The sequence below is a fragment of the Rana temporaria genome, chromosome 4, assembly GCF_905171775.1.
Source record: "Rana temporaria chromosome 4, aRanTem1.1, whole genome shotgun sequence".
Classification (NCBI taxonomy): Eukaryota; Metazoa; Chordata; class Amphibia; order Anura; family Ranidae; genus Rana; species Rana temporaria.
Window position 1 is genome coordinate 90,854,422 of NC_053492.1, and position 26,157 is coordinate 90,880,578.

Consider the following 26,157-nt stretch of genomic DNA (forward strand, 5'->3'; position numbering starts at 1 on the left):
GAGTGCTGAAACTGGTCCAGGTAATCCCACTGTTTATGGAAGAGGACAAAATGGTAGTGGTACACATGTATAACCCTTTTGCTGACCCTTCGCTGGTGAGAGCTTTCTTGGAGAACTATTGCGAGAATTTAAGGGGGGGGGAACCAGTGTTGAACAGATACAAAATCTGGACGGGTAAATATCGTTTTTATGGAAGATTCAAGCTGGACCCAACTTGTATAGGGGGAGTGAGGCGGCCGCCTCCTGTCTTTACAATTGGGGGAGAACGGGGGTTCTTGTATTATCAGGGCCAGCCTAAATATTGCCGTAAGTGTTTGGAGTATGGCCATACTAGTGACGATTGTAAGGAGGCGGAACGTTGCAGGCTGTGTCAGCAAGTGGGGCATAAAGCCAAGGATTGCAAGGCTGGGAAAGTTTGCGATATCTGCAAGCGGGCTGGACATCTGGCTAAACAATGCCCGGAATATGAGAAGGAGCGTAAAAGGTATCAGAGTACCAGATTGGGAGGAGAGGCAAAAGAGCAGAGGGGCAGACAAGAAGGGGGGGCTGAGCAGAAGGCTCCCAAAGGGGGGCATGCCAGCGAAACCTCGAGGTCCGTACCCAGTGACGCTCCACCCAGTGACGTGGCTGGGGCGAGTGGTGGAGCGAGTGAGCCAAGTGCGGACGCACCAGCGGATGATGCCGGCCACGGCTCTGCAACCCCTCAGATGGCAGAGGGTGATGTAGGGGATCACGCGGGTGGTCCTAGTGTGGATGGCCAAGCCCTTCGTGAAGAGGATATGGAGGTAAGCGGTGCGGCGGACCCCCCCCCGGATCTGTTGGGTGGAGTGGAGATCGTGATCGAGGGTGGTGAGCAGAGCGACAGCCCGACTTATAGTCCCGGTGGAGCATCTGTCCTGATCGGCGACATTTCGTCTAGCGAAGAGGAGGAGCAGGAGGACATGGAAGATGAGGAGGAGGATGACGACGAGGACAGGGACAGTGAGAAGAGTTTGGAATGCGGCCAGCGGATGGATTTTACCCCGGGGGCAGAGACCCAGGTGTCCGGTAAACGGACTCGGGCGGATAAGGGTGGGGTGGAAAGCGGGGAGGAGGAGTCCCTGCACATTGCCTTTCCTGGGGCTTCCGAAGAGGAAGTCGCCAGTTCACCTGGAATAAGGAGAAGCCGGAGAGTGAGGAATGAGAAGTCTGGACAGCAGAAAGATCAATGTTAAAAATTATGATGGCTGGTTTCCTTTGTCCTTTGATAATGGCTTTAATTGTGGCCACGCTGAATGTAAGGAGCCTGAAGTCCGGGGTTAGGAGAGCGTTGGTTATGGACCATTTGGAAGCAGTAAAAGCGGATATCATTTGTGTACAGGAATGTGGCATAGACGATCTGCGCGGGGTCACTAAATGGAGGAAGGGGGTGGCTGTGTGGGCACCCTGTTGTGAATCGAGATCAGAAGGTCTTGGGGTGCTAATCAAAAATGATAATGTGAAAGTGATAGCACATGAGGAGGTGGTGCCTGGAAGATGTTTGGCCGTGACATTGGAGTATGAGAACAGGAGGTTGAGACTTTTTAACTGTTACGCTCCTGCAGATAAAAGGGGGCGGAAGGATTTCCTTAACACGCTAAAATTACAACTGCCGGGAAGAATACCAACTATTGTGGTGGGTGATTTTAATTGCGTGCGGAAACAGAGTGACAGGCATGGAGTGGGGGAGGGAGGAGGTGTGGATGTGACCTCCCGTTTGTTAAATGAGTTAGTCGACGACTTCAAACTCAAAGATGTAGCCGTGGTGGTGGAAGGGGAACATGCAGCACATACCTTTTGGTCAGATAAAGGGACCGTATCATCTCGGATTGACTTCTGTTTTGTGTCAGAATTTGTGGAGGTGAAGGGGTGTGAAGTAAAACCAGTTCTCTTTTCGGATCATAAATTGCTGTCTTGCAAGTTGGAGTTGGGTGCAGGAGTGACATTTGGTAATGGGCTATGGAAATTGAACGTGTCTGTATTGGAAGATGAGGAGGTGTGTGGGAAAGCTTGTACTTACCTGGAGGGGTTGGTGGAGTGTAAGAAAGACTTTAAAGATATCCTTGAATGGTGGGATTGGGTGAAGGACCGTTTGGCAAGGTTCTTGCAGAAAATGTGCAGTATGAAAGCTAAGGAAAAAAGAGAAAAAGAGTTAATGTTGATAAGGAAGCTACATTTTTTGTACAAATGCAAGAAAATAGGGGTGGAGGTGGATGATGAACTAAAAGAAGTGAGGACTGAGAGGGAGAATTTCCTGAAAGATAAAGGGAAAAGAATTGTCTTTAATGCTAAGATAAAGGAAATGGAAGAAGGAGAGCGGTGTTCGAGATATTTCTTTAAAAAAGCTTACTCAGGAAGAAAAGTGATGGCTTCTGTGTTGATAGGGGAGGAGGAGGTGAAGGGTGAAAAGATGGTGGAGGAGGTCTTTTCATTCTATAAAGATTTATATGATGTACAGGAAGGTGTGGTGGAGGAGGAACAAACTGAATATTGTAGCGTGCTTGGAAAGTGTTTGGGGAAGGAGGAGGCTGAGGGGTTACTGGATATAGTAACTGAGTTGGAGGTGGAAAGCATACTGAAAAGCATGCAGAAAAATAAGACTCCAGGGAGGGATGGGTTCCCTGTGGAACTCTATTTGAAGTTTTGGCCGGTTTTGAAAAAGCATCTGATCGAAATTGTCCAGCATTGTGTGGTAACTGGGGAGTTGTCCCCAACAATGAAGGAGGGGGCAATTACCTTGTTGTTTAAAAAGGGTGATCGGAGGGAGATAAAGAATTGGCGCCCGATTACTCTATTAAATGTTGATTATAAGTTGGTGACCAAGCTATTGGCCAAGAGGATGAGCTTAGTGGTTAATAAATTGGTGGGGGAGGGGCAGGTGTGCGCTGTGCCCGGGAGGAGAATGACGGATATTTTAATCCTGTTAAGAGATCTGATTTCCTATGCGCAGTCTAACAATATGTCTTTGGCGTTAATGGGGATAGACCTAGAAAAGGCCTATGACCGAGTTGCACATTCCTTTTTATTTAAGGTATTGGAAGAAATGGGAATTCCACCTCCCTTTTTAAGAACCTTGAGAGGTTTGTACACTGGAATTATGAGTCAAGTGGTGGTTAACGGTAACTTAACAGATTTCTTCCCTGTTTTGGCTGGAGTAAGGCAGGGCTGTCCGCTCTCGCCTATTTTGTTTATTTGTGCGATTGAGCCGCTCCTTCGGCATATACAGAAGGACAAGAGGATGAAAGGGATTTTTGTGCCAGGAGGTGGAGGGGAAAATGTCAAAGCGGTTTGTTATATGGACGATGTCACGTTTGCCTGCTCTTCTGAGGCAGATGCCCGGAGAGCTGAGCTGCAGCTAAGCTTGTTTGGCAGTGTGTCTGGCTTAAATGTCAACTGGCAGAAAAGCCAAATTTGTGTGTTCAGTGGCTCGGGGGTACTGAGAAATGTTAAAGTCAAGATAGTTGACTCTTTGGTGATACTGGGGACTCATTTTGTAAAGAACCAGCTGAGTTCAATCAATGCAGAGAAAGCCTTGGAAAAGATTAAGAAAAAAGTTGATTTCTGGAGGATGAGGCGGTTGACACTAACAGGGAAAGTGTTAGTGACCAAGGCAGTTATTTTGCCACTGCTGCTCTACTGTAGTTTGGTGTTTCCCCCCAATACTAGGTGGTTGCAGAAGATTGTGAGGGTTTTGTTTATCTTCTTTTGGGGAAGTAAGATGGAGCGAGTGGAAAGGAGGTCGATAATGAAGAGTGTTGAAGGAGGAGGGTGTGGATTCCCGGATGTTCCGGGTTTTCTAAGCATGCACTATTGGCTTGTACATTTCAAGGCCTTTAGTGGTGGAGGCAAAACTGCTGCACTAATGAGATATTTGGCCGGATGGGCTTTGATAAAGTGGGGTTGGTGTAGCAAAGACCTGGCGAGACCGGTGGCCTTGGTGACCCCCTTTTTTTACCAGAAGCTGGTGACCTTTGTTAGAGTTAACAGATTGTTGGAATTAGGGGTGCATGCGGTGGAGAAGAAGGTTCTGGTAAAGTGGATCAAAGGAGAGGAATTAAGAGATAATATTCTCGGTCTTGGCTCCAAAATGGTGGAGGTATGCTGGAAGAGGTTCTTCATAAAAGGAGTCTCTAACAGACAAAAGGAGGTATCTTGGCTTGCGTTTCATGAGGCCCTTTTGACTAAGTCCTTCTTGAGAGGGAGGGATTTGGCCAGGGATGAGAAATGTCCGAGAGAAGGATGTGGTGGCACGGAGACAGTGGAACATGCTTTGTTTGGCTGTCCTTTTGTACAGAGAGTGCAAAGGAAGTTGTCTTCCTTTATGGAGGAGGTGCTAGAGGTAAAAAATTTGGGTAAAATGATTTGGTTTTTTGGTTTGGTGGAGGGGCAGAAAGCTACACAAAGGAAGGTTTGGATTTTGATAGCCATCTTGAAGGAAGTGATGTGGGATACTAGGTGTTGGGAGGCGAGGAGAAAGTGTGTGTTATCAGAGGTTGATTGTGTGAATTTGATCTTGGCGAAGTTGTATGTGGTGGTGTTGGTGGATAGGAAATGGATGGGGGAGGATGAAGCGAATGATTATTGGGGTTGGGGGAGGTGGAGGAGGGGTGGAGGGTGGGGGTAGGGGATTGTATATTGTCTTTTAAAATGTATATTTTGTGATCTTTTAATGACTGCTTGAGAAAAGTAAAGTATGACCAGATGATGATGAAAGCACAGTACCTGGAAAGAGCTTGGGCGGAGGGTTCTTCGTGAGTAAAGTTTTACTGAAGTACGGACTTGCTTGAGATCTGATGAAAAAAAAAAAGAAAAAAAAAAAAATCTCTTCTTATCAGTTGCCAATAGGTGGTGCTAAGCTGACTGTCCCCGGTACCCTGTGGCAGGGGGAAAGGGATGGCAGTCGGCGGACGCTAAGCCTGTTGGCGTGGAGGTGGAAGCCTTCTGATCGGGACAGAGAGGCCGGGTACCTGGCCGTTGGCCTGGATTTGGTGGTATCTGCCCCAGTCAGTTGTTCTGGAGGGAACCCTTGCTTCTCCTTTAAGCGGGAAGGAGCAGGTAGTACTTCCAGAATGTGATTAGGTGGGAGAGTTAGGGGTTGTGGGTAGAGTCTGCGTCAGTAGGCTCTCCCCGACCTCTTCTCCCACCTTCCTGGCTCAGAAGGGTGCTGCTGGTCCGGACCGGGGGCTAGGGACCGTTGAAAAGCCTGTGGAGATTGTGCCCCTGGAGTGGCAGTCCAGGGGTGCCATACATTGCACGAGTGTTTGAGGGGCACTCATCGTGTGGCACCTTCAGGTCACTGATCTCCACACACACCTTTTTGACAACTGCCGCTAGGGCCCGGCCTTTTGGCTAGGACCAGTGGAATTTTTGTTTCCTGGCCGGAGGGCCGGCCAATGTATAGCACATTGGTCACTTTCCTCACTCTCCCATCTTCCTTTTCCCCACTTTCTTTTTTTATTTTCCCCGTGTTTGTCTGTTTTGTCACTTTTTTGTTTGGTGCACTGCACTTTATGTGTGATGAGTAGGGTGCTGGTCCTCGGACCCGCTCTGAAAGTCTTGGGAGTTGGTGGACCCGGCCTTCTGGCTAAGTTCGCCGGCTCTCATGGGGTCTCCCTTCGGGGGAGCCTCACCGAGGAGGGTTCTGTTTCGGCAGTCCCTCTGAGGATGTTGGGTCCTTGTGGCTTCGGCTGCTTGGACCAAGATGGGTCCATATGGCTTCGGCTGTATGGACCACAATTTACTCTTTTCCCTGCCAGGAGCCTAACGCCCCGGGGGATCAGAGCTGGGTCCTTTTCGGAGGACCACTTGACGATGCACCCGTCACAGTTTTTTGTTGCACCTCTTTATGTGTGTGCACATTTTTCCTGCACCGGGTGGAGTTTTTGGGTTGTGTTTTGCACGCCACAGGCTTTTCAACAGAAAAAAAAAACATGAGATTTGGTGTATTTTTTGATGCCTGGTTAATGCCAGGCTTCCTTGGTGAAAAATAGTTTGAGTTTATTTGATTTGGAAAGGCACGCAGACGGTGTTGGTGGTGGTGGTAAAAGTGGCCTAGAAAACGATTTGATGGTCGTGATCCACCTACGCATATATTTGCCTTTAGTGAAAGGTTTCTGTGGAGAGGAACAACCATGAGTTTTGGTGAATTTTTTGATGCCTGGCTAATGCCAGGCTTCCTTGGTGAAAAATAGCTTGAGTTCCTTGCACCTGGCAGGGGAGACACCATGATCATGAAGGTGGTTCTCCCAGGGCGAGGCTCGGCCATTGCACTCTAGGCCGTGCTGATCGTGGTGTCTTCCCTGTCGCTTCTCAGCCTTTTGGCTAGGACTGGGTGTGGTATCTGTTCTTATCAGTTGTCAGCGGAGCGCTGAAGCACCTCCATTGGGAGGGTGGATGCAATCCAATGACGTCATTGCACCTGGAAGGATGGTTTCAGCAGGGACTATGCTGTGCTGCCCGACAGATACTGGGGGCCGGCCTATGGTTGAATCTGAGCCATCTGGAAGGGTGCTCCTGGTGAGGATGGGTGCTGCGCTTGGTCTTGGTCTTTTTGCCGAGTTCTAGTCTGGCCTTCTGGCTGGCTGGTGTAAGTGCTATCTCTGTCAGTGATCCGGTTGGAGGAGCTGATAATGCCCTGTATGGTGGAACGGGGTAGAACCATGCAAATCCACCGGGTTGGCTGGCAGGGGTGGAGGGCTGCACTGGCCGGTCGGGGGGTCGGATATGGAACGAAAAGCCTATGGTGCATGTGCCCCTGGAGTCGCAGTCCAGGGGTATCTGAAGATCACTGTGTGTGAGGGACACATTGATTTAAGATACCACGGTCACTGCACCAGATACACGCTTTTTTTAGCACCTGCCTCCTGGGCCGGGCCTTTTGGCTAGGACCGGAGACATTTTTTATTCCTGGCCGGAGGGCCTGGTCATTGTTGATCACAATGACCACTTCTTTCACTCTCCTCTTCACTATCCCTTTCCCCCACTTTATCTTATTTAAGCCTATGTTTGTCACATTTTTGTCTTTTTTTTTGTGCACGTTTTGTGTCACTGTGTGATTAGTAGGGTGCGGGTCCTCGGGCCAGCCCTGAACGTCTTGGGAGTGGGTGGACATGGCCTTCTGGCTTAGTCTGCCTGCTCTCATGGGGTCTCCCTTCGGGAGAGGCCCACCTAGTACTGGGAGGGTTCTGTTTTGGCAGTCCCTTCGAGGAAGTTGGGTCAGAGGTATAGGATACAGTCTGGGATTCTGCTCTGTTCATTAGGAGCTCTAAAGCCCCGTACACACGATCGGACCTTTGTCCGACCAAAATCACATCGGAATTCCATTGGAGTAAAAGAGAACATGTTTTCTATCTAAACTCCAATGGAATTCATTGGAGTTTCCAATGGAATTACTTTGATGGGGCATACACATGGTCGGAATTTCTGATGGAAAAAGTCTGTCTGACTTTTTCCATCGGAAATTCCGATCGTGTGTACAGGACTTAAGAGTGGCTCCTGTATGAGAACCAAACAAAGGAAATAGAGGTTGTCCGAGGATGACCAATCCGTATCAAAAGGTATCTAAGTTCATAAAAAAAAGAATTTTAATACAAAAAAAAATCAAATAACATGTATATAACCATAGAGATCACAACCCCAAAGTGATATCACCATATATAAATGTATTTGTATAAATATTGTAAATGGCAATTGTCATATATCCAAAGAGTCAAAGCATTTTACGGGCACTGCTGCTTTCGAAGGACTTCATGTTTCCAAGTGACAGATGCCTTGGTACATGTAGTTTCAATCTATGAATACAAATAAAACAATGATATAAATACATTGCATAGGTAGGTGTATTAGTATATACATACATCTATTAACAAAAATATTTATACAGATCACATAAACATATAAAAGCTATCCAGCCTGGATGAGGGAAAGAGCATGAGCAGGAGAAATAAAAAAAAAAGTACATACTTATGCCGCGTACACACCATCACTTTATGTGATGGAAAAAAACAACATTTTCTGTGAAGTAAAAAACGACATTTTTGAAACTTCAATTTTCAAAAACGACGTTGCCTACACACCATCGTTTTTCACAATGCGACGTTTTGAAAAACGACACAAAAAATTGAAGCATGCTTCAATTTTTTTGTCGTTTTTCACAAGACATAAAACAATGTTTTCCCCCACACACGGTCATTTAAATTGACGTTTTTAAAAACGTCATTTTTTTTCATCACATAAAGTGATGGTGTGTACGCGGCATTAAACCAAACAAAACACTTTGGCTGGAGAGATGGTCACAGACACCGTGGCTCTTCAGTTTTTGTAAAACTTGTGACTCCTCTATGGGAAAGACTTTAGTTACTGTATGAATAAAAATGTTTTCTGTATTTTCAATACGTTTTCCTGTTTAACCACTAATAAACCTAGGTATTTTTGTTTTTTCGTCCCGTTTATAAAGTAATATAGTTTGTAATGTTGAATAAAGACACCAGTCCATTCTAGTTCAACCTTAGATAGTGTGTGTGTGTCTACTTACCTGGCAGGGGAGACACCATGAACATGAAGGTGGTTCTCCCAGGGCGAGGCACGGCTATTGCACACTCTAGGCCGTGCTGATCGTGGTTGTCTTCCCTGCCGCTTCTCGGCCTTTTGGCTAGGACTAGGTGTGGTATCTGTCCTTATTAGTTGTCAGCGGAGCGCTGAAGCACCTCCTACATGGGGATGGTGGATGCAATCCAATGACGTCATTGCACCTGGAAGGATGGTTTCAGCAGGGACTACGCTGTGCTGCCCGACAGAATACTGGGGGCCGGCCCATGGTTGAGTCTGAGCCATCTGGAAGGGTGCTCCTGGTGAGGATGGGTACTGCGCTTGGTCTTGGTCTTTTTGCCGAGTTCTAGTCTGGCCTTCTGGCTGGCTGGTGTAAGTGCTATCTCTGTCAGCGATCCGGTTGGAGGAGCTGGTAATGCCCTGGGATAAGACAGGGTAGAGCCATGCAAATCCGCTGGGTTGACGGAGGGTCTGGAGGGGCTAGTATTGGTGGAGGCTGTTACCTGAGCGGCAGTTCTCCCCAAGAAAACCTTGAAGGTCTCTGTAGCTGGCAGGGGTGGAGGGCTGCACTGGCCGGTCGGGGGTTGGATATGGAACGAAAAGCCTATGGTGCATGTGCCCCTGGAGTGGCAGTCCAGGGGTATCTGAAGATCACTGTGTGTGAGGGACACATTGATTGAAGGATACCACGGTCACTGCACCAGGTACACGCTTTTTTTTTTAGCACCTGCCTCCTGGGCCGGGCCTTTTGGCTAGGACCGGTGGAATTTTTTTATTCCTGGCCGGAGGGCCTGGTCATTATTTCACCACAATGGCCACTTCTTTCACTCTCCTCTCCACTATCCCTTCCCCCACTTTATTTTATTTAAGCCTGTGTTTGTCACTTTTTTGTCTTTTTTTGTTGTGCACGTTTTGTCACTGTGTGATTAGTAGGGTGCGGGTCCTCGGGCCAGCCCTGAACGTCTTGGGAGTGGGTGGACATGGCCTTCTGGCTTAGTTCGCCTGCTCTCATGGGGTCTCCCTTCGGGGGAGCCCCACCTAGTACTGGGAGGGTTCTGTTTCGGCAGTTCTTCCGAGGAAGTTGGGTCCGTGTCGGCTTCGGTTGCTCGGACCACAGTACCTCAGTCCCCGTCTGGAGCCTAACGCCCCGGGGGATCAGGGTTTGGGTCCCTCTTCACAGGAGGACCACTTGACGTTGCACCCGTCTGCACGTTTTTGTGAACACTCTTTATGTGTGTGCACATTTTTTCTGCACTGGGTGGAGTTTTTTGGGTGTGTTCACACGCCATAGGCTTTTCAAAAAAAAAAAAAAGGAGCAACCATGAGTTTTGGTGATTTTTTTTTATGCCTGGCTAATGCCAGGCTTCCTTGATGAAAGGTAGTTTTTAAGAAAAGATTTCTGTGGAGAGGAACAACCATGAGTTTTGGTGATTTTTTTTTTATGCCTGGCTAATGCCAGGCTTCCTTGGTGAAGGGTAGTTTGAGTTCCTTTGATTTGGAAAGGCACGCAGACAGCGTTAATGTTGTTGTTGGTGGTGGTAAAAGTGGCCTAGAAAATGATTTGATGGTCTGGATCCACCTACACATAAATTTGCCACCAATTCCATGGCCATGCGCCTTATATTGTTCTGATGAAGCTGATTGTTACACGTGCCTGCTTATTCCCGCCCCCATGTAGCTGCACAGATATGAAAATTAGGCTGTCTTGTAGTCTCCATGAGTTGATTAGCATCTGTGTTCTGCCGGGTTATACTCTGGTTTCTTTTTAAAGTGATTTAGTCTTTTGACATTTAAGAAAAGATTTCTGTGGAGAGGAGCAACCATGAGTTTTGGTGATTTTTTTTTATGCCTGGCTAATGCCAGGCTTCCTTGGTGAAAGGTAGTTTGAGTTCCTTTGATTTGGAAAGGCACGCAGACGGCACTAATGTTGTTGTTGGTGGTGGTGGTGGTAAAAGTGGCCTAGAAAATGATTTGATGGTCTGGATCCACCTACACATATATTTGCCACCAATTCCATGGCCATGCGCCTTATATTGTTCTGATGAAGCTGATTGTTACGCGTGCCTGCTTATTCCCGCCCCCATGTAGCTGCACAGATATGAAAATTAGGCTGTCTTGTAGTCTCCATGAGTTGATTAGCATCTGTGTTCTGCCGGGTTATACTCTGGTTTCTCTATAAAGTGATTAAGTCTTTTGAATTTTCATAAAGATTTCTGTGGAGAGGAGCAAACATGAGTTTTGGTGATTTTTTTTTATGCCTGGCTAATGCCAGGCTTCTTTGGTGAAAGGTAGTTTGAGTTCCTGTGATTTGGAAAGGCACGCAGACGGCGTTAATGTTGTTGGTGGTGGTGGTGGTAAAAGTGGCCTAGAAAATGATTTGATGGTCTGGATCCACCTACACATATATTTGCCACCAATTCCATAGCCATGCGCCTTATATTGTTCTGATGAAGCTGATTGTTACGCGTGCCTGCTTATTCCCGCCCCCATGTAGCTGCACAGATATGAAAATTAGGCTGTCTTGTAGTCTCCATGAGTTGATTAGCATCTGTGTTCTGCCGGGTTATACTCTGGTTTCTCTATAAAGTGATTTAGTCTTTTGACTTTTAAGAAAAGATTTCTGTGGAGAGGAGCAACCATGAGTTTTGGTGATTTTTTTTTATGCCTGGCTAATGCCAGGCTTCCTTGGTGAAAGGTAGTTTGAGTTCCTTTGATTTGGAAAGGCATGCAGATGGCACTAATGTTGTTGGTGGTGGTGGTGGTGGTAAAAGTGGCCTAGAAAATGATTTGATGGTCTGGATCCACCTACACATATATTTGCCACAAATTCGATGGCCATGCGCCTTATATTGTTCTGATGAAGCTGATTGTTACGCGTGCCTGCTTATTCCCGCCCCCATGTAGCTGCACAGATATGAAAATTAGGCTGTCTTGTAGTCTCCATGAGTTGATTAGCATCTGTGTTCTGCCGGGTTATACTCTGGTTTCTCTATAAAGTGATTTAGTCTTTTGACATTTAAGAAAAGATTTCTGTGGAGAGGAGCAACCATGAGTTTTGGTGATTTTTTTTTATGCCTGGCTAATGCCAGGCTTCCTTGGGGAAAGGTAGTTTGAGTTCCTTTGATTTGGAAAGGCACGCAGACGGCACTAATGTTGTTGTTGGGGGTGGTAAAAGTGGCCTAGAAAATGATTTGATGGTCTGGATCCACCTACACATATATTTGCCACCAATTCCATGGCCATGCGCCTTATATTGTTCTGATGAAGCTGATTGTTACGCGTGCCTGCTTATTCCCGCCCCCATGTAGCTGCACAGATATGCAAATTAGGCTGTCTTGTAGTCTCCATGAGTTGATTAGCATCTGTGTTCTGCCGGGTTATACTCTGGTTTCTCTATAAAGTGATTAAGTCTTTTGAATTTTCATAAAGATTTCTGTGGAGATGAGCAAACATGAGTTTTGGTGATTTTTTTTTATGCCTGGCTAATGCCAGGCTTCCTTGGTGAAAGGTAGTTTGAGTTCCTGTGATTTGGAAAGGCACGCAGACGGCGTTAATGTTGTTGTTGGTGGTGGTGGTGGTAAAAGTGGCCTAGAAAATGATTTGATGGTCTGGATCCACCTACACATATATTTGCCACCAATTCCATGGCCATGCGCCTTATATTGTTCTGATGAAGCTGATTGTTACGCGTGCCTGCTTATTCCCGCCCCCATGTAGCTGCACAGATATGCAAATTAGGCTGACTTGTAGTCTCCATGAGTTGATTAGCATCTGTGTTCTGCCGGGTTATACTCTGGTTTCTCTATATAGTGATTTAGTCTTTTGAATTTTCATAAAGATTTCTGTGGAGAGGAGCAAACATGAGTTTTGGTGATTTTTTTTTATGCCTGGCTAATGCCAGGCTTCCTTGGTGAAAGGTAGTTTGAGTTCCTGTGATTTGGAAAGGCACGCAGATGGCGTTAATGTTGTTGGTGGTGGTGGTGGTAAAAGTGGCCTAGAAAATGATTTGATGGTCTGGATCCACCTACACATATATTTGCCACCAATTCCATAGCCATGCGCCTTATATTGTTCTGATGAAGCTGATTGTTACGCGTGCCTGCTTATTCCCGCCCCCATGTAGCTGCACAGATATGAAAATTAGGCTGTCTTGTAATCTCCATGAGTTGATTAGCATCTGTGTTCTGCCGGGTTATACTCTGGTTTCTCTATAAAGTGATTAAGTCTTTTGAATTTTCATAAAGATTTCTGTGGAGAGGAGCAACCATGAGTTTTGGTGATTTTTTTTTATGCCTGGCTAATGCCAGGCTTCCTTGGTGAAAGGTAGTTTGAGTTCCTTTGATTTGGAAAGGCACGCAGATGGCACTAATGTTGTTGTTGGTGGTGGTGGTGGTAAAAGTGGCCTAGAAAATGATTTGATGGTCTGGATCCACCTACACATATATTTGCCACAAATTCGATGGCCATGCGCCTTATATTGTTCTGATGAAGCTGATTGTTACGCGTGCCTGCTTATTCCCGCCCCCTTGTAGCTGCACAGATATGAAAATTAGGCTGTCTTGTAGTCTCCATGAGTTGATTAGCATCTGTGTTCTGCCGGGTTATACTCTGGTTTCTTTTTAAAGTGATTTAGTCTTTTGACATTTAAGAAAAGATTTCTGTGGAGAGGAGCAACCATGAGTTTTGGTGATTTTTTTTTATGCCTGGCTAATGCCAGGCTTCCTTGGTGAAAGGTAGTTTGAGTTCCTTTGATTTGGAAAGGCACGCAGACGGCACTAATGTTGTTGGTGGTGGTGGTGGTAAAAGTGGCCTAGAAAATGATTTGATGGTCTGGATCCACCTACACATATATTTGCCACCAATTCCATGGCCATGCGCCTTATATTGTTCTGATGAAGCTGATTGTTACGCGTGCCTGCTTATTCCCGCCCCCATGTAGCTGCACAGATATGAAAATTAGGCTGTCTTGTAGTCTCCATGAGTTGATTAGCATCTGTGTTCTGCCGGGTTATACTCTGGTTTCTCTATAAAGTGATTAAGTCTTTTGAATTTTCATAAAGATTTCTGTGGAGAGGAGCAAACATGAGTTTTGGTGATTTTTTTTTATGCCTGGCTAATGCCAGGCTTCCTTGGTGAAAGGTAGTTTGAGTTCCTGTGATTTGGAAAGGCACGCAGACGGCGTTAATGTTGTTGGTGGTGGTAAAAGTGGCCTAGAAAATGATTTGATGGTCTGGATCCACCTACACATATATTTGCCACCAATTCCATAGCCATGCGCCTTATATTGTTCTGATGAAGCTGATTGTTACGCGTGCCTGCTTATTCCCGCCCCCATGTAGCTGCACAGATATGAAAATTAGGCTGTCTTGTAGTCTCCATGAGTTGATTAGCATCTGTGTTCTGCCGGGTTATACTCTGGTTTCTCTATAAAGTGATTTAGTCTTTTGACTTTTAAGAAAAGATTTCTGTGGAGAGGAGCAACCATGAGTTTTGGTGATTTTTTTTTATGCCTGGCTAATGCCAGGCTTCCTTGGTGAAAGGTAGTTTGAGTTCCTTTAATTTTGAAAGGCATGCAGATGGCACTAATGTTGTTGGTGGTGGTGGTGGTGGTAAAAGTGGCCTAGAAAATGATTTGATGGTCTGGATCCACCTACACATATATTTGCCACAAATTCGATGGCCATGCGCCTTATATTGTTCTGATGAAGCTGATTGTTACGCGTGCCTGCTTATTCCCGCCCCCATGTAGCTGCACAGATATGAAAATTAGGCTGTCTTGTAGTCTCCATGAGTTGATTAGCATCTGTGTTCTGCCGGGTTATACTCTGGTTTCTTTTTAAAGTGATTTAGTCTTTTGACATTTAAGAAAAGATTTCTGTGGAGAGGAGCAACCATGAGTTTTGGTGATTTTTTTTTATGCCTGGCTAATGCCAGGCTTCCTTGGTGAAAGGTAGTTTGAGTTCCTTTGATTTGGAAAGGCACGCAGACGGCACTAATGTTGTTGTTGGTGGTGGTGGTGGTAAAAGTGGCCTAGAAAATGATTTGATGGTCTGGATCCACCTACACATATATTTGCCACCAATTCCATGGCCATGCGCCTTATATTGTTCTGATGAAGCTGATTGTTACGCGTGCCTGCTTATTCCCGCCCCCATGTAGCTGCACAGATATGAAAATTAGGCTGTCTTGTAGTCTCCATGAGTTGATTAGCATCTGTGTTCTGCCGGGTTATACTCTGGTTTCTCTATAAAGTGATTAAGTCTTTTGAATTTTCATAAAGATTTCTGTGGAGAGGAGCAAACATGAGTTTTGGTGATTTTTTTTTATGCCTGGCTAATGCCAGGCTTCCTTGGTGAAAGGTAGTTTGAGTTCCTGTGATTTGGAAAGGCACGCAGACGGCGTTAATGTTGTTGGTGGTGGTGGTGGTAAAAGTGGCCTAGAAAATGATTTGATGGTCTGGATCCACCTACACATATATTTGCCACCAATTCCATAGCCATGCGCCTTATATTGTTCTGATGAAGCTGATTGTTACGCGTGCCTGCTTATTCCCGCCCCCATGTAGCTGCACAGATATGAAAATTAGGCTGTCTTGTAGTCTCCATGAGTTGATTAGCATCTGTGTTCTGCCGGGTTATACTCTGGTTTCTCTATAAAGTGATTTAGTCTTTTGACTTTTAAGAAAAGATTTCTGTGGAGAGGAGCAACCATGAGTTTTGGTGATTTTTTTTTATGCCTGGCTAATGCCAGGCTTCCTTGGTGAAAGGTAGTTTGAGTTCCTTTGATTTGGAAAGGCATGCAGATGGCACTAATGTTGTTGGTGGTGGTGGTGGTAAAAGTGGCCTAGAAAATGATTTGATGGTCTGGATCCACCTACACATATATTTGCCACAAATTCGATGGCCATGCGCCTTATATTGTTCTGATGAAGCTGATTGTTACGCGTGCCTGCTTATTCCCGCCCCCATGTAGCTGCACAGATATGAAAATTAGGCTGTCTTGTAGTCTCCATGAGTTGATTAGCATCTGTGTTCTGCCGGGTTATACTCTGGTTTCTCTATAAAGTGATTTAGTCTTTTGACATTTAAGAAAAGATTTCTGTGGAGAGGAGCAACCATGAGTTTTGGTGATTTTTTTTTATGCCTGGCTAATGCCAGGCTTCCTTGGTGAAAGGTAGTTTGAGTTCCTTTGATTTGGAAAGGCACGCAGACGGCACTAATGTTGTTGTTGGTGGTGGTAAAAGTGGCCTAGAAAATGATTTGATGGTCTGGATCCACCTACACATATATTTGCCACCAATTCCATGGCCATGCGCCTTATATTGTTCTGATGAAGCTGATTGTTACGCGTGCCTGCTTATTCCCGCCCCCATGTAGCTGCACAGATATGCAAATTAGGCTGTCTTGTAGTCTCCATGAGTTGATTAGCATCTGTGTTCTGCCGGGTTATACTCTGGTTTCTCTATAAAGTGATTAAGTCTTTTGAATTTTCATAAAGATTTCTGTGGAGATGAGCAAACATGAGTTTTGGTGATTTTTTTTTATGCCTGGCTAATGCCAGGCTTCCTTGGTGAAAGGTAGTTTGAGTTCCTGTGATTTGGAAAGGCACGCAGACGGCGTTAATGTTGTTGTTGGTGGTGGTGGTAAAAGTGGCCTAGAAAATGATTTGATGGTCTGGATCCACCTACACATATATTTGCCACCAATTCCATGGCCATGCGCCTTATATTGTTCTGATGAAGCTGATTGTTACGCGTGCCTGCTTATTCCCGCCCCCATGTAGCTGCACAGATATGCAAATTAGGCTGTCTTGTAGTCTCCATGAGTTGATTAGCATCTGTGTTCTGCCGGGTTATACTCTGGTTTCTCTATAAAGTGATTTAGTCTTTTGACTTTTAAGAAAAGATTTCTGTGGAGAGGAGCAACCATGAGTTTTGGTGATTTTTTTTATGCCTGGCTAATGCCAGGCTTCCTTGGTGAAAGGTAGTTTGAGTTCCTTTGATTTGGAAAGGCACGCAGATGGCACTAATGTTGTTGGTGGTGGTAAAAGTGGCCTAGAAAATGATTTGATGGTCTTGATCCACCTACACATATATTTGCCACAAATTCGATGGCCATGCGCCTTATATTGTTCGGATGAAGCTGATTGTTACGCGTGCCTGCTTATTCCCGCCCCCTTGTAGCTGCACAGATATGAAAATTAGGCTGTCTTGTAGTCTCCATGAGTTGATTAGCATCTGTGTTCTGCCGGGTTATACTCTGGTTTCTCTATAAAGTGATTTAGTCTTTTGACATTTAAGAAAAGATTTCTGTGGAGAGGAGCAACCATGAGTTTTGGTGATTTTTTTTTATGCCTGTCTAATGCCAGGCTTCCTTGGTGAAAGGTAGTTTGAGTTCCTTTGATTTGGAAAGGCACGCAGACGGCACTAATGTTGTTGTTGGTGGTGGTGGTGGTAAAAGTGGCAAAAGTGGCCTAGAAAATGATTTGATGGTCTGGATCCACCTACACATATATTTGCCACCAATTCCATGGCCATGCGCCTTATATTGTTCTGATGAAGCTGATTGTTACGCGTGCCTGCTTATTCCCGCCCCCATGTAGCTGCACAGATATGAAAATTAGGCTGTCTTGTAGTCTCCATGAGTTGATTAGCATCTGTGTTCTGCCGGGTTATACTCTGGTTTCTCTATGAAGTGATTTAGTCTTTTGACTTTTAAGGAAAGATTTCTGTGGAGAGGAGCAACCATGAGTTTTGGTGATTTTTTTTTATGCCTGGCTAATGCCAGGCTTCCTTGGTGAAAGGTAGTTTGAGTTCCTTTGATTTGGAAAGGCACGCGGACGGCACTAATGTTGTTGTTGGTGGTGGTAAAAGTGGCCTAGAAAATGATTTGATGGTCTGGATCCACCTACACATATATTTGCCACCAATTCCATGGCCATGCGCCTTATATTGTTCTGATGAAGCTGATTGTTACGCGTGTCTGCTTATTCCCGCCCCCATGTAGCTGCACAGATATGCAAATTAGGCTGTCTTGTAGTCTCCATGAGTTGATTAGCATCTGTGTTCTGCCGGGTTATACTCTGGTTTCTCTATAAAGTGATTAAGTCTTTTGAATTTTCATAAAGATTTCTGTGGAGATGAGCAAACATGAGTTTTGGTGATTTTTTTTTATGCCTGGCTAATGCCAGGCTTCCTTGGTGAAAGGTAGTTTGAGTTCCTGTGATTTGGAAAGGCACGCAGACGGCGTTAATGTTGTTGTTGGTGGTGGTGGTGGTGGTAAAAGTGGCCTAGAAAATGATTTGATGGTCTGGATCCACCTACACATATATTTGCCACCAATTCCATGGCCATGCGCCTTATATTGTTCTGATGAAGCTGATTGTTACGCGTGCCTGCTTATTCCCGCCCCCATGTAGCTGCACAGATATGAAAATTAGGCTGTCTTGTAATCTCCATGAGTTGATTAGCATCTGTGTTCTGCCGGGTTATACTCTGGTTTCTCTATAAAGTGATTTAGTCTTTTGACTTTTAAGAAAAGATTTCTGTGGAGAGGAGCAACCATGAGTTTTGGTGATTTTTTTTATGCCTGGCTAATGCCAGGCTTCCTTGGTGAAAGGTAGTTTGAGTTCCTTTGATTTGGAAAGGCACGCAGATGGCACTAATGTTGTTGTTGTTGGTAGTGGTGGTGGTGGTGGTAAAAGTGGCCTAGAAAATGATTTGATGGTCTGGATCCACCTACACATATATTTGCCACAAATTCGATGGCCATGCGCCTTATATTGTTCTGATGAAGCTGATTGTTACGCGTGCCTGCTTATTCCCGCCCCCTTGTAGCTGCACAGATATGAAAATTAGGCTGTCTTGTAGTCTCCATGAGTTGATTAGCATCTGTGTTCTGCCGGGTTATACTCTGGTTTCTCTATAAAGTGATTTAGTCTTTTGACATTTAAGAAAAGATTTCTGTGGAGAGGAGCAACCATGAGTTTTGGTGATTTTTTTTTATGCCTGGCTAATGCCAGGCTTCCTTGGGGAAAGGTAGTTTGAGTTCCTTTGATTTGGAAAGGCACGCAGACGGCACTAATGTTGTTGTTGGTGGTGGTGGTGGTAAAAGTGGCCTAGAAAATGATTTGATGGTCTGGATCCACCTACACATATATTTGCCACAAATTCGATGGCCATGCGCCTTATATTGTTCTGATGAAGCTGATTGTTACGCGTGCCTGCTTATTCCCGCCCCCTTGTAGCTGCACAGATATGAAAATTAGGCTGTCTTGTAGTCTCCATGAGTTGATTAGCATCTGTGTTCTGCCGGGTTATACTCTGGTTTCTCTATAAAGTGATTTAGTCTTTTGACATTTAAGAAAAGATTTCTGTGGAGAGGAGCAACCATGAGTTTTGGTGATTTTTTTTATGCCTGGCTAATGCCAGGCTTCCTTGGGGAAAGGTAGTTTGAGTTCCTTTGATTTGGAAAGGCACGCAGACGGCACTAATGTTGTTGTTGGTGGTGGTGGTGGTAAAAGTGGCCTAGAAAATGATTTGATGGTCTGGATCCACCTACACATATATTTGCCACCAATTCCATGGCCATGCGCCTTATATTGTTCTGATGAAGCTGATTGTTACGCGTGCCTGCTTATTCCCGCCCCCATGTAGCTGCACAGATATGAAAATTAGGCTGTCTTGTAGTCTCCATGAGTTGATTAGCATCTGTGTTCTGCCGGGTTATACTCTGGTTTCTCTATAAAGTGATTTAGTCTTTTGACTTTTAAGAAAAGATTTCTGTGGAGAGGAGCAACCATGAGTTTTGGTGATTTTTTTTTATGCCTGGCTAATGCCAGGCTTCCTTGGTGAAAGGTAGTTTGAGTTCCTTTGATTTGGAAAGGCACGCAGACGGCGTTAATGTTGTTGTTGGTGGTGGTGGTAAAAGTGGCCTAGAAAATGATTCGATGGTCTGGATCCACCTACACATATATTTGCCACCAATTCCATGGCCATGCGCCTTATATTGTTCTGAAGAAGCTGATTGTTACGCGTGCCTGCTTATTCCCGCCCCCGTGTAGCTGCACAGATATGCAAATTAGGCTGACTTGTAGTCTCCATGAGTTGATTAGCATCTGTGTTCTGCCGGGTTATACTCTGGTTTCTCTATATAGTGATTTAGTCTTTTGAATTTTCATAAAGATTTCTGTGGAGAGGAGCAAACATGAGTTTTGGTGATTTTTTTTTATGCCTGGCTAATGCCAGGCTTCCTTGGTGAAAGGTAGTTTGAGTTCCTGTGATTTGGAAAGGCACACAGACAGCGTTAATGTTGTTGGTGGTGGTGGTGGTAAAAGTGGCCTAGAAAATGATTTGATGGTCTGGATCCACCTACACATATATTTGCCACCAATTCCATAGCCATGTGCCTTATATTGTTCTGATGAAGCTGATTGTTACGCGTGCCTGCTTATTCCCGCCCCCATGTAGCTGCACAGATATGAAAATTAGGCTGACTTGTAGTCTCCATGAGTTGATTAGCATCTGTGTTCTGCCGGGTTATACTCTGGTTTCTCTATATAGTGATTTAGTCTTTTGATTTTTAAGAAAAGATTTCTGTGGAGAGGAGCAACCATGAGTTTTGGTGATTTTTTTTATGCCTGGCTAATGCCAGGCTTCCTTGGTGAAAGGTAGTTTGAGTTCCTTTGATTTGGAAAGGCACGCAGACGGCACTAATGTTGTTGTTGGTGGTGGTGGTGGTAAAAGTGGCCTAGAAAATGATTTGATGGTCTGGATCCACCTACACATATATTTGCCACCAATTCCATGGCCATGCGCCTTATATTGTTCTGATGAAGCTGATTGTTACGCGTGCCTGCTTATTCCCGCCCCCATGTAGCTGCACAGATATGAAAATTAGGCTGTCTTGTAGTCTCCATGAGTTGATTAGCATCTGTGTTCTGCCGGGTTATACTCTGGTTTCTCTATAAAGTGATTTAGTCTTTTGACTTTTAAGAAAAGATTTCTGTGGAGAGGAGCAACCATGAGTTTTGGTGATTTTTTTTTATGCCTGGCTAATGCCAGGCTTCCTTGGTGAAAGGTAGTTTGAGTTCCTTTGATTTGGAAAGGCACGCAGACGGCGTTAATGTTGTTGTTGGTGGTGGTGGTAAAAGTGGCCTAGAAAATGATTCGATGGTCTGGATCCACCTACACATATATTTGCCACAAATTCGATGGCCATGCGCCTTATATTGTTCGGATGAAGCTGATTGTTACGCGTGCCTGCTTATTCCCGCCCCCTTGTAGCTGCACAGATATGAAAATTAGGCTGTCTTGTAGTCTCCATGAGTTGATTAGCATCTGTGTTCTGCCGGGTTATACTCTGGTTTCTCTATATAGTGATTTAGTCTTTTGAATTTTCATAAAGATTTCTGTGGAGAGGAGCAAACATGAGTTTTGGTGATTTTTTTTTTATGCCTGTCTAATGCCAGGCTTCCTTGGTGAAAGGTAGTTTGAGTTCCTTTGATTTGGAAAGGCACGCAGACGGCACTAATGTTGTTGTTGGTGGTGGTGGTGGTGGTGGTAAAAGTGGCCTAGAAAATGATTTGATGGTCTGGATCCACCTACACATATATTTGCCACCAATTCCATGGCCATGCGCCTTATATTGTTCTGATGAAGCTGATTGTTACGCGTGCCTGCTTATTCCCGCCCCCATGTAGCTGCACAGATATGAAAATTAGGCTGTCTTGTAGTCTCCATGAGTTGATTAGCATCTGTGTTCTGCCGGGTTATACTCTGGTTTCTCTATGAAGTGATTTAGTCTTTTGACTTTTAAGGAAAGATTTCTGTGGAGAGGAGCAACCATGAGTTTTGGTGATTTTTTTTTATGCCTGGCTAATGCCAGGCTTCCTTGGTGAAAGGTAGTTTGAGTTCCTGTGATTTGGAAAGGCACGCAGACGGCGTTAATGTTGTTGTTGGTGGTGGTGGTGGTGGTAAAAGTGGCCTAGAAAATGATTTGATGGTCTGGATCCACCTACACATATATTTGCCACCAATTCCATGGCCATGCGCCTTATATTGTTCTGATGAAGCTGATTGTTACGCGTGCCTGCTTATTCCCGCCCCCATGTAGCTGCACAGATATGAAAATTAGGCTGACTTGTAGTCTCCATGAGTTGATTAGCATCTGTGTTCTGCCGGGTTATACTCTGGTTTCTCTATATAGTGATTTAGTCTTTTGATTTTTAAGAAAAGATTTCTGTGGAGAGGAGCAACCATGAGTTTTGGTGATTTTTTTTATGCGTGGCTAATGCCAGGCTTCCTTGGTGAAAGGTAGTTTGAGTTCCTTTGATTTGGAAAGGCACGCAGACGGCACTAATGTTGTTGTTGGTGGTGGTGGTGGTAAAAGTGGCCTAGAAAATGATTTGATGGTCTGGATCCACCTACACATATATTTGCCACCAATTCCATGGCCATGCGCCTTATATTGTTCTGATGAAGCTGATTGTTACGCGTGCCTGCTTATTCCCGCCCCCATGTAGCTGCACAGATATGAAAATTAGGCTGTCTTGTAGTCTCCATGAGTTGATTAGCATCTGTGTTCTGCCGGGTTATACTCTGGTTTCTCTATAAAGTGATTAAGTCTTTTGAATTTTCATAAAGATTTCTGTGGAGAGGAGCAAACATGAGTTTTGGTGATTTTTTTTTATGCCTGGCTAATGCCAGGCTTCCTTGGTGAAAGGTAGTTTGAGTTCCTGTGATTTGGAAAGGCACACAGACAGCGTTAATGTTGGTGGTGGTGGTAAAAGTGGCTTAGAAAATGATTTGATGGTCTGGATCCACCTACACATATATTTGCCACCAATTCCATGGCCATGCGCCTTATATTGTTCTGATGAAGCTGATTGTTACGCGTGCCTGCTTATTCCCGCCCCCATGTAGCTGCACAGATATGCAAATTAGGCTGTCTTGTAGTCTCCATGAGTTGATTAGCATCTGTGTTCTGCCGGGTTATACTCTGGTTTCTCTATAAAGTGATTAAGTCTTTTGAATTTTCATAAAGATTTCTGTGGAGAGGAGCAAACATGAGTTTTGGTGATTTTTTTTTATGCCTGGCTAATGCCAGGCTTCCTTGGTGAAAGGTAGTTTGAGTTCCTGTGATTTGGAAAGGCACACAGACAGCGTTAATGTTGGTGGTGGTGGTAAAAGTGGCTTAGAAAATGATTTGATGGTCTGGATCCACCTACACATATATTTGCCACCAATTCCATGGCCATGCACCTTATATTGTTCTGATGAAGCTGATTGTTACGCGTGCCTGCTTATTCCCGCCCCCATGTAGCTGCACAGATATGCAAATTAGGCTGTCTTGTAGTCTCCATGAGTTGATTAGCATCTGTGTTCTGCCGGGTTATACTCTGGTTTCTCTATAAAGTGATTAAGTCTTTTGAATTTTCATAAAGATTTCTGTGGAGAGGAGCAAACATGAGTTTTGGTGATTTTTTTTTATGCCTGGCTAATGCCAGGCTTCTTTGGTGAAAGGTAGTTTGAGTTCCTGTGATTTGGAAAGGCACGCAGACGGCGTTAATGTTGTTGGTGGTGGTGGTGGTAAAAGTGGCCTAGAAAATGATTTGATGGTCTGGATCCACCTACACATATATTTGCCACCAATTCCATAGCCATGCGCCTTATATTGTTCTGATGAAGCTGATTGTTACGCGTGCCTGCTTATTCCCGCCCCCATGTAGCTGCACAGATATGAAAATTAGGCTGTCTTGTAGTCTCCATGAGTTGATTAGCATCTGTGTTCTGCCGGGTTATACTCTGGTTTCTCTATAAAGTGATTTAGTCTTTTGACTTTTAAGAAAAGATTTCTGTGGAGAGGAGCAACCATGAGTTTTGGTGATTTTTTTTATGCCTGGCTAATGCCAGGCTTCCTTGGTGAAAGGTAGTTTGAGTTCCTTTGATTTGGAAAGGCACGCAGATGGCACTAATGTTGTTGGTGGTGGTAAAAGTGGCCTAGAAAATGATTTGATGGTCTGGATCCACCTACACATATATTTGCCACAAATTCGATGGCCATGCGCCTTATATTGTTCGGATGAAGCTGATTGTTACGCGTGCCTGCTTATTCCCGCCCCCTTGTAGCTGCACAGATATGAAAATTAGGCTGTCTTGTAGTCTCCATGAGTTGATTAGCATCTGTGTTCTGCCGGGTTATACTCTGGTTTCTCTATAAAGTGATTTAGTCTTTTGACATTTAAGAAAAGATTTCTGTGGAGAGGAGCAACCATGAGTTTTGGTGATTTTTTTTTATGCCTGGCTAATGCAAGGCTTCCTTGGTGAAAGGTAGTTTGAGTTCCTTTGATTTGGAAAGGCACGCAGACGGCACTAATGTTGTTGTTGGTGGTGGTGGTGGTGGTAAAAGTGGCCTAGAAAATGATTTGATGGTCTGGATACACCTACACATATATTTGCCACCAATTCCATGGCCATGCGCCTTATATTGTTCTGATGAAGCTGATTGTTACGCGTGCCTGCTTATTCCCGCCCCCGTGTAGCTGCACAGATATGAAAATTAGGCTGTCTTGTAGTCTCCATGAGTTGATTAGCATCTGTGTTCTGCCGGGTTATACTCTGGTTTCTCTATAAAGTGATTAAGTCTTTTGAATTTTCATAAAGATTTCTGTGGAGAGGAGCAAACATGAGTTTTGGTGATTTTTTTTTATGCCTGGCTAATGCCAGGCTTCCTTGGTGAAAGGTAGTTTGAGTTCTTGTGATTTGGAAAGGCACGCAGACGGCACTAATGTTGTTGTTGGTGGTGGTAAAAGTGGCCTAGAAAATGATTTGATGGTCTGGATCCACCTACACATATATTTGCCACCAATTCCATGGCCATGCGCCTTATATTGTTCTGATGAAGCTGATTGTTACGCGTGTCTGCTTATTCCCGCCCCCATGTAGCTGCACAGATATGCAAATTAGGCTGTCTTGTAGTCTCCATGAGTTGATTAGCATCTGTGTTCTGCCGGGTTATACTCTGGTTTCTCTATAAAGTGATTAAGTCTTTTGAATTTTCATAAAGATTTCTGTGGAGATGAGCAAACATGAGTTTTGGTGATTTTTTTTTATGCCTGGCTAATGCCAGGCTTCCTTGGTGAAAGGTGGTTTGAGTTCCTGTGATTTGGAAAGGCACGCAGACGGCGTTAATGTTGTTGTTGGTGGTGGTGGTGGTAAAAGTGGCCTAGAAAATGATTTGATGGTCTGGATCCACCTACACATATATTTGCCACCAATTCCATAGCCATGCGCCTTATATTGTTCTGATGAAGCTGATTGTTACGCGTGCCTGCTTATTCCCGCCCCCATGTAGCTGCACAGATATGAAAATTAGGCTGTCTTGTAATCTCCATGAGTTGATTAGCATCTGTGTTCTGCCGGGTTATACTCTGGTTTCTCTATAAAGTGATTTAGTCTTTTGACTTTTAAGAAAAGATTTCTGTGGAGAGGAGCAACCATGAGTTTTGGTGATTTTTTTATGCCTGGCTAATGCCAGGCTTCCTTGGTGAAAGGTAGTTTGAGTTCCTTTGATTTGGAAAGGCACGCAGATGGCACTAATGTTGTTGTTGTTGGTAGTGGTGGTGGTGGTGGTAAAAGTGGCCTAGAAAATGATTTGATGGTCTGGATCCACCTACACATATATTTGCCACAAATTCGATGGCCATGCGCCTTATATTGTTCTGATGAAGCTGATTGTTACGCGTGCCTGCTTATTCCCGCCCCCTTGTAGCTGCACAGATATGAAAATTAGGCTGTCTTGTAGTCTCCATGAGTTGATTAGCATCTGTGTTCTGCCGGGTTATACTCTGGTTTCTCTATAAAGTGATTTAGTCTTTTGACATTTAAGAAAAGATTTCTGTGGAGAGGAGCAACCATGAGTTTTGGTGATTTTTTTTTATGCCTGGCTAATGCCAGGCTTCCTTGGGGAAAGGTAGTTTGAGTTCCTTTGATTTGGAAAGGCACGCAGACGGCACTAATGTTGTTGTTGGTGGTGGTGGTGGTAAAAGTGGCCTAGAAAATGATTTGATGGTCTGGATCCACCTACACATATATTTGCCACAAATTCGATGGCCATGCGCCTTATATTGTTCTGATGAAGCTGATTGTTACGCGTGCCTGCTTATTCCCGCCCCCATGTAGCTGCACAGATATGAAAATTAGGCTGTCTTGTAGTCTCCATGAGTTGATTAGCATCTGTGTTCTGCCGGGTTATACTCTGGTTTCTCTATAAAGTGATTTAGTCTTTTGACATTTAAGAAAAGATTTCTGTGGAGAGGAGCAACCATGAGTTTTGGTGATTTTTTTTTATGCCTGGCTAATGCCAGGCTTCCTTGGTGAAAGGTAGTTTGAGTTCCTTTGATTTGGAAAGGCACGCAGACGGCACTAATGTTGTTGTTGGTGGTGGTGGTGGTAAAAGTGGCCTAGAAAATGATTTGATGGTCTGGATCCACCTACACATATATTTGCCACCAATTCCATGGCCATGCGCCTTATATTGTTCTGATGAAGCTGATTGTTACGCGTGCCTGCTTATTCCCGCCCCCATGTAGCTG

The 26,157-nt window shown here is 44.7% G+C and overlaps 40 non-coding genes and 1 pseudogene across 40 annotated transcripts; all 41 read left to right on the plus strand.

Moving 5' to 3' along the window:
* The first annotated feature begins 6,215 nt into the window (after positions 1-6,215).
* LOC120938506 lies at positions 6,216-6,373 on the plus strand. Its single transcript, XR_005749093.1, has one exon. It is a non-coding gene; the product is annotated as a U1 spliceosomal RNA (small nuclear RNA).
* Positions 6,374-8,543: 2,170 nt separating this feature from the next.
* LOC120938500 lies at positions 8,544-8,724 on the plus strand (annotated as a pseudogene).
* Positions 8,725-10,314: 1,590 nt separating this feature from the next.
* LOC120938341 lies at positions 10,315-10,431 on the plus strand. The gene has a single exon (XR_005748975.1). It is a non-coding gene; the product is annotated as a U5 spliceosomal RNA (small nuclear RNA).
* A 293-nt stretch (positions 10,432-10,724) lies between these two features.
* LOC120938233 lies at positions 10,725-10,840 on the plus strand. The gene has a single exon (XR_005748873.1). It is a non-coding gene; the product is annotated as a U5 spliceosomal RNA (small nuclear RNA).
* Positions 10,841-11,130: 290 nt separating this feature from the next.
* On the plus strand, positions 11,131-11,247 carry LOC120938280. Its single transcript, XR_005748919.1, has one exon. It is a non-coding gene; the product is annotated as a U5 spliceosomal RNA (small nuclear RNA).
* A 293-nt stretch (positions 11,248-11,540) lies between these two features.
* LOC120938347 lies at positions 11,541-11,657 on the plus strand. Its single transcript, XR_005748981.1, has one exon. It is a non-coding gene; the product is annotated as a U5 spliceosomal RNA (small nuclear RNA).
* A 287-nt stretch (positions 11,658-11,944) lies between these two features.
* Positions 11,945-12,060, plus strand: LOC120938326. The gene has a single exon (XR_005748961.1). It is a non-coding gene; the product is annotated as a U5 spliceosomal RNA (small nuclear RNA).
* Positions 12,061-12,353: 293 nt separating this feature from the next.
* On the plus strand, positions 12,354-12,469 carry LOC120938303. The gene has a single exon (XR_005748940.1). It is a non-coding gene; the product is annotated as a U5 spliceosomal RNA (small nuclear RNA).
* A 290-nt stretch (positions 12,470-12,759) lies between these two features.
* On the plus strand, positions 12,760-12,875 carry LOC120938231. Its single transcript, XR_005748871.1, has one exon. It is a non-coding gene; the product is annotated as a U5 spliceosomal RNA (small nuclear RNA).
* Positions 12,876-13,168: 293 nt separating this feature from the next.
* Positions 13,169-13,285, plus strand: LOC120938342. Its single transcript, XR_005748976.1, has one exon. It is a non-coding gene; the product is annotated as a U5 spliceosomal RNA (small nuclear RNA).
* A 290-nt stretch (positions 13,286-13,575) lies between these two features.
* Positions 13,576-13,691, plus strand: LOC120938234. The gene has a single exon (XR_005748874.1). It is a non-coding gene; the product is annotated as a U5 spliceosomal RNA (small nuclear RNA).
* A 284-nt stretch (positions 13,692-13,975) lies between these two features.
* On the plus strand, positions 13,976-14,092 carry LOC120938282. Its single transcript, XR_005748920.1, has one exon. It is a non-coding gene; the product is annotated as a U5 spliceosomal RNA (small nuclear RNA).
* A 293-nt stretch (positions 14,093-14,385) lies between these two features.
* On the plus strand, positions 14,386-14,502 carry LOC120938343. Its single transcript, XR_005748977.1, has one exon. It is a non-coding gene; the product is annotated as a U5 spliceosomal RNA (small nuclear RNA).
* A 293-nt stretch (positions 14,503-14,795) lies between these two features.
* Positions 14,796-14,911, plus strand: LOC120938235. Its single transcript, XR_005748875.1, has one exon. It is a non-coding gene; the product is annotated as a U5 spliceosomal RNA (small nuclear RNA).
* A 290-nt stretch (positions 14,912-15,201) lies between these two features.
* Positions 15,202-15,318, plus strand: LOC120938283. Its single transcript, XR_005748921.1, has one exon. It is a non-coding gene; the product is annotated as a U5 spliceosomal RNA (small nuclear RNA).
* A 290-nt stretch (positions 15,319-15,608) lies between these two features.
* LOC120938348 lies at positions 15,609-15,725 on the plus strand. Its single transcript, XR_005748982.1, has one exon. It is a non-coding gene; the product is annotated as a U5 spliceosomal RNA (small nuclear RNA).
* Positions 15,726-16,012: 287 nt separating this feature from the next.
* On the plus strand, positions 16,013-16,128 carry LOC120938327. Its single transcript, XR_005748962.1, has one exon. It is a non-coding gene; the product is annotated as a U5 spliceosomal RNA (small nuclear RNA).
* Positions 16,129-16,418: 290 nt separating this feature from the next.
* On the plus strand, positions 16,419-16,534 carry LOC120938275. The gene has a single exon (XR_005748914.1). It is a non-coding gene; the product is annotated as a U5 spliceosomal RNA (small nuclear RNA).
* Positions 16,535-16,818: 284 nt separating this feature from the next.
* LOC120938364 lies at positions 16,819-16,935 on the plus strand. Its single transcript, XR_005748993.1, has one exon. It is a non-coding gene; the product is annotated as a U5 spliceosomal RNA (small nuclear RNA).
* Positions 16,936-17,237: 302 nt separating this feature from the next.
* LOC120938320 lies at positions 17,238-17,354 on the plus strand. The gene has a single exon (XR_005748955.1). It is a non-coding gene; the product is annotated as a U5 spliceosomal RNA (small nuclear RNA).
* Positions 17,355-17,641: 287 nt separating this feature from the next.
* On the plus strand, positions 17,642-17,757 carry LOC120938328. The gene has a single exon (XR_005748963.1). It is a non-coding gene; the product is annotated as a U5 spliceosomal RNA (small nuclear RNA).
* Positions 17,758-18,053: 296 nt separating this feature from the next.
* Positions 18,054-18,169, plus strand: LOC120938276. The gene has a single exon (XR_005748915.1). It is a non-coding gene; the product is annotated as a U5 spliceosomal RNA (small nuclear RNA).
* Positions 18,170-18,471: 302 nt separating this feature from the next.
* Positions 18,472-18,588, plus strand: LOC120938349. The gene has a single exon (XR_005748983.1). It is a non-coding gene; the product is annotated as a U5 spliceosomal RNA (small nuclear RNA).
* Positions 18,589-18,881: 293 nt separating this feature from the next.
* LOC120938323 lies at positions 18,882-18,997 on the plus strand. The gene has a single exon (XR_005748958.1). It is a non-coding gene; the product is annotated as a U5 spliceosomal RNA (small nuclear RNA).
* A 293-nt stretch (positions 18,998-19,290) lies between these two features.
* LOC120938284 lies at positions 19,291-19,407 on the plus strand. Its single transcript, XR_005748922.1, has one exon. It is a non-coding gene; the product is annotated as a U5 spliceosomal RNA (small nuclear RNA).
* Positions 19,408-19,697: 290 nt separating this feature from the next.
* LOC120938305 lies at positions 19,698-19,813 on the plus strand. The gene has a single exon (XR_005748941.1). It is a non-coding gene; the product is annotated as a U5 spliceosomal RNA (small nuclear RNA).
* A 290-nt stretch (positions 19,814-20,103) lies between these two features.
* On the plus strand, positions 20,104-20,219 carry LOC120938308. Its single transcript, XR_005748944.1, has one exon. It is a non-coding gene; the product is annotated as a U5 spliceosomal RNA (small nuclear RNA).
* Positions 20,220-20,512: 293 nt separating this feature from the next.
* On the plus strand, positions 20,513-20,629 carry LOC120938285. The gene has a single exon (XR_005748923.1). It is a non-coding gene; the product is annotated as a U5 spliceosomal RNA (small nuclear RNA).
* Positions 20,630-20,919: 290 nt separating this feature from the next.
* On the plus strand, positions 20,920-21,036 carry LOC120938362. Its single transcript, XR_005748991.1, has one exon. It is a non-coding gene; the product is annotated as a U5 spliceosomal RNA (small nuclear RNA).
* Positions 21,037-21,335: 299 nt separating this feature from the next.
* On the plus strand, positions 21,336-21,452 carry LOC120938321. The gene has a single exon (XR_005748956.1). It is a non-coding gene; the product is annotated as a U5 spliceosomal RNA (small nuclear RNA).
* A 296-nt stretch (positions 21,453-21,748) lies between these two features.
* LOC120938367 lies at positions 21,749-21,864 on the plus strand. The gene has a single exon (XR_005748995.1). It is a non-coding gene; the product is annotated as a U5 spliceosomal RNA (small nuclear RNA).
* Positions 21,865-22,157: 293 nt separating this feature from the next.
* LOC120938236 lies at positions 22,158-22,273 on the plus strand. Its single transcript, XR_005748876.1, has one exon. It is a non-coding gene; the product is annotated as a U5 spliceosomal RNA (small nuclear RNA).
* Positions 22,274-22,557: 284 nt separating this feature from the next.
* LOC120938237 lies at positions 22,558-22,673 on the plus strand. The gene has a single exon (XR_005748877.1). It is a non-coding gene; the product is annotated as a U5 spliceosomal RNA (small nuclear RNA).
* Positions 22,674-22,957: 284 nt separating this feature from the next.
* LOC120938238 lies at positions 22,958-23,073 on the plus strand. The gene has a single exon (XR_005748878.1). It is a non-coding gene; the product is annotated as a U5 spliceosomal RNA (small nuclear RNA).
* Positions 23,074-23,363: 290 nt separating this feature from the next.
* On the plus strand, positions 23,364-23,479 carry LOC120938277. Its single transcript, XR_005748916.1, has one exon. It is a non-coding gene; the product is annotated as a U5 spliceosomal RNA (small nuclear RNA).
* Positions 23,480-23,763: 284 nt separating this feature from the next.
* LOC120938368 lies at positions 23,764-23,880 on the plus strand. The gene has a single exon (XR_005748996.1). It is a non-coding gene; the product is annotated as a U5 spliceosomal RNA (small nuclear RNA).
* A 296-nt stretch (positions 23,881-24,176) lies between these two features.
* LOC120938239 lies at positions 24,177-24,292 on the plus strand. Its single transcript, XR_005748879.1, has one exon. It is a non-coding gene; the product is annotated as a U5 spliceosomal RNA (small nuclear RNA).
* Positions 24,293-24,579: 287 nt separating this feature from the next.
* Positions 24,580-24,695, plus strand: LOC120938329. The gene has a single exon (XR_005748964.1). It is a non-coding gene; the product is annotated as a U5 spliceosomal RNA (small nuclear RNA).
* Positions 24,696-24,988: 293 nt separating this feature from the next.
* On the plus strand, positions 24,989-25,103 carry LOC120938298. The gene has a single exon (XR_005748935.1). It is a non-coding gene; the product is annotated as a U5 spliceosomal RNA (small nuclear RNA).
* A 302-nt stretch (positions 25,104-25,405) lies between these two features.
* On the plus strand, positions 25,406-25,522 carry LOC120938350. Its single transcript, XR_005748984.1, has one exon. It is a non-coding gene; the product is annotated as a U5 spliceosomal RNA (small nuclear RNA).
* Positions 25,523-25,815: 293 nt separating this feature from the next.
* LOC120938351 lies at positions 25,816-25,932 on the plus strand. Its single transcript, XR_005748985.1, has one exon. It is a non-coding gene; the product is annotated as a U5 spliceosomal RNA (small nuclear RNA).
* Positions 25,933-26,157: the final 225 nt, after the last annotated feature.